Source organism: Rattus norvegicus, chromosome 15, assembly GCF_036323735.1.
Source record: "Rattus norvegicus strain BN/NHsdMcwi chromosome 15, GRCr8, whole genome shotgun sequence".
In the NCBI taxonomy this organism is placed as follows: domain Eukaryota; kingdom Metazoa; phylum Chordata; class Mammalia; order Rodentia; family Muridae; genus Rattus; species Rattus norvegicus.
This window is the reverse complement of record NC_086033.1, coordinates 4,319,969-4,323,680: the sequence shown is the minus strand read 5'-3', so window position 1 is coordinate 4,323,680 and position 3,712 is coordinate 4,319,969. Positions and strand designations below refer to the sequence as shown.

The 3,712-nt window shown below is 48.6% G+C and overlaps 1 long non-coding RNA gene across 1 annotated transcript; it reads left to right on the top strand.

The window, feature by feature from the left end:
• Positions 1-416: 416 nt before the first annotated feature.
• Positions 417-2,431, top strand: LOC134481915 (uncharacterized). Its single transcript, XR_010057858.1, has 2 exons — positions 417-1,022; positions 1,113-2,431. It is a non-coding gene; the product is annotated as an uncharacterized LOC134481915 (long non-coding RNA).
• Positions 2,432-3,712: the final 1,281 nt, after the last annotated feature.

Here is a 3,712-nt window from a genome sequence, read left to right as displayed (position 1 = left end):
CTAACTAGGAGGTGCCACAGTGAGGTCTGGGGTTCACCAGAGCTCCATCAACACTGATAATCACTGGGTCAAAGTTCCAAAAGCTTTCTACCCCCTGGGATTGGCTGAGAATTCCTGGAATTCTCTGCTCACCTGTCGGTCTTTAGAGCCGGAATCTGTCAGAGAAGAGATGTGCCATTCTACTCTCTAGGCCCTTTTGAATTCAAGATTTGGGGGACATTCCAGGAATTTGGATTTGGCCCCTGTCTTTGCTTCTCCTTGGTCTGCTCCAAGTTTTCCATAGAACTGAAATTAGAAACTCTCCTTTGCTACCGTTATGACTTGTAATGTAAATGCCATTTGATGATCTTAGCTGGCCCCTGTGAAAGAGTCATTCAGACCCCCCAAAGGGGCCATGACCCACAAGTTGAGAACCACTGTTCTGAAATGTCCTAGACAAGTGCCCGTTGATAAGGCAAGGCAGTCACCGTCTCTCAGGGGTGGGGGGTAATTTAACATTGGAAATCGAAAATCATTTCTTTCAGGGGAATACAATTCAGTCTTAAATTTTCTCTTCAGTGGCCTTACGTTTACTGCCGAATCTTAGAATGTATTATAACAATTTGGTATTAAGAAAAATATGCATTAAGTCATCTTGTCAAACACTACATATGGTCATTTAAGGTAAGAGTACCAATTTTTAAAAATTTTATCTTAGCAAGTTGTTTCTAATCAAAAACTGTGTTTTACCTGAGAATGTCCTGTGTTCATTAAATAATAAGCTGATTGGCTAATAATTAAAACAGACATACAGAGGCCATCATCTATGGAAGGAGGGCCTGTCACTTACACACGTGTGTCCAGTGTGTTCAGTGTCCTTGGATGCTGATTTAACTGGCTTCTTTTACACAGCTTCCAGGTCCTCCTGCCTTACGCAGGAGTCCGAGCATAAACCAACAGGTAATCGCAGTCACCTTTTCCTTCTGCAGGACCCTGGTCATGCCACAGCCTGCTGGACAACTGCCTTTAAGCTTGCATTAACTGTACGTATAACCTCACGTCCCATTGATTCATGTTAACCTTGATGTATGAGTTTTCCTCACGAAGCTTTATCTCTTAATGTTCCCCACAAGGTTGTACAGTTGCTATCTCCTGCCTCGTGTTCTGGATCTTTGCCAACTGTTACGTTTTCTCACGGCTCCCTGGACAGCCCTACTTCTGAGGCACTCTGGCTGCTGCTCTCCTGTCACCCTTCTGTCAGCCTTGAAGCAGTTACTGGGAGATTGACACTCCCAATCCTTAAAAACAGTTTGAGTAGCCTCTGAAAGGGGACTAATGGGCCACGGGCCGTCCAACTCATTCCTCTCTGGCCATTGCTTTGGGACTCAGAACTAAAGCAGCTGGCCTGAAGCCTTCTTTGGATCAGGTCACTTCTCTGTCTCACCAGCTCAGCTCAGCCTAACACCTGTCAGGACCAGCTCCACTCCGTGACTGCTGTCGTGCTCCAAGGTTACAAAGAACTAACTCTGACTACTGACAAGGATGGGGTCTGTGCCCTCAGACGATGCTGCTCCTTGCTAAGAAATCTTAACTGGCTTGAAATGAGGCCACCTAGAGACAGGAGCTAGACAAAAATTCAACCACAAACCTCCTCCTGTGCAGCGACTTCTGGTTCCCTCCCACACTGGCTCCTCCCACTCTGGCTCCTCCCACTCTGGCCGCTCCCACTCTGGCTCCTCCCACTCTGGCTCCTCCCACTCTGGCTCCTCCCACTCTGGCTCCTCCCACTCTGGCTCCTCCCACTCTGGCTCCTCCAGTGGGTCACTCCCTTCCTCATATTTAGGTTTTTCTCTGTCTTTTAAATGTCTTACTTACTGACCTTCACCCTATACCCAAACAATACTTCTGCACAAGTTCTCCCAATAGCCCTCCCCTACAACATCTCCATTCGTTCTTAATACATCCAAAAACAAACGACCCTTTAGAGGCTGTGGAGAAACTGGCTAGAGTGGACCTGTAGAACTAGAGTTTTAAAAAGGTTACTCATTGTCAGAGTCCGGATGTGCAGGGCCGGACGTGCCTGAGGGAGAGCCAGAGATAGGACTTGCCAAACCAGCTATCAGCCCCAAGGACACTGACCATCCGTAGCCACCCCCTCCCCTTCCTTCACTCCCCAGAAGTGAGTCACCCCCGAGTGAGATGAGCCACCCTACCTGCCTGCCGAGCTGCTAGAGAGCACGTACTCCTTGCTGATGTAATTTCACGCCGAAAGTAACTGTGCACCATTTGAATTGACCAATCATGTGTAACTTCACGAATGCCCCTAACCTCCCCTATATAAACCCCCGAGTTTGGAGGCTCGGGGTCGATTCCTCTGTCTCCTGTGTGAGATACGTATCGACCCGGGATCCCGCTAATAGGGATCTCGTTAATAAAAGCTACCTCCTGCTGTTACATCAAGACTGGCTACTCATGATTCCTGGGGGCACCCCACCCCGCGATCGGAGCGAGAGATGCAGCTCCCCGTTTTGGGGTACGCTCTTTCAGACCTTCATCCCTTCGACCCCAGGCCAGAGACAACCCTTTACATTAGTCCTCTATTTTCTCTTGTTCTCCTCCTTCAATGCTATGTCGCTCCTTGCTGCTTTTCTTAGTTCATTTTGGTGCGACAGTCCTGGCAAGGGGACCAATCACTGTCACTCAGAATCAACTGTATACCCACTTTCTCTCTGTGTCTTTCCTGCCTCTGCTCCCCCAACTCTCCCACTGTTCCCAGGAAACCTCTCCGCTCTACTCTCTAACCAAGTCACCTGCATACAGCCCTCTAATAATTATTTTCCAAGTCTGTTCAAGGACACAGGGAGACAATCCTGGTCCATTGCAGTTGATCGCATTAAGACTTTCCTGCTACATGAGGAGGACCTCTCTTCAATGAGCCCTTCTCTGCAGAAAATAGCTAATGTTTAGATATCCTATCAAACTTAGCAAGTGTAGCTAAAAGTCTACATTTCCCAGCTCCCCTTGTGGACTATAGAAATCATTTCCACCCCCACCACACCCCACTTAAGGGACCACTCCCCAGCTTCTGTAGACTTTCGGCCATTTGCACACATATGTGACAAAGATGCCCCTCCTCATGAATAAAAATGGCCCCATCGAAGGTCAGACCAAGCCTCTTTTCTCCTTTTATTATCTACACAGCTGCCGTTTAATAATCCAACAGCTTCCAATCTGGAAAGCACTCACCCACACCTTTAACCACTCAAGTGTAAGGTCAAAGGGCTGACATGCACCATGAAGCCACAGACTCTGGGAGACCCTCTGAGCAAAGCTGTGCTCGAAAAGCAGGGTGTACAACCCCCATGGATTTATAAATAAAGAGGTTGTAGGGGTTGGGGATTTCGCTCAGCGGTAGAGCGCTTGCCTAGCAAGCGCAAGGCCCTGGGTTCAGTCCCCAGCTCCGGGGGGGGAAAAAAAAAAAAAAAGAGGTTGTAGGGTGTAGGGCGCCCTCCAGTGGTGAACAACGGTACTGCACATGCGCAGGTTTTGCACCCGGTGTCAGTTGGCCAGTAATATGCTAATGAGGGGCGGTACCATGCTAGTGAGGTGATTCATTCTCCGCCAATCCCTGGAGGACAAGTAGTGGGGTGATAGTGGGATGACCCATGCCCCGCCAATCCCTGAAGGATTATTAGCATACTGTTGTGTATATAAGGCGAGCGCTTTTGCCGCT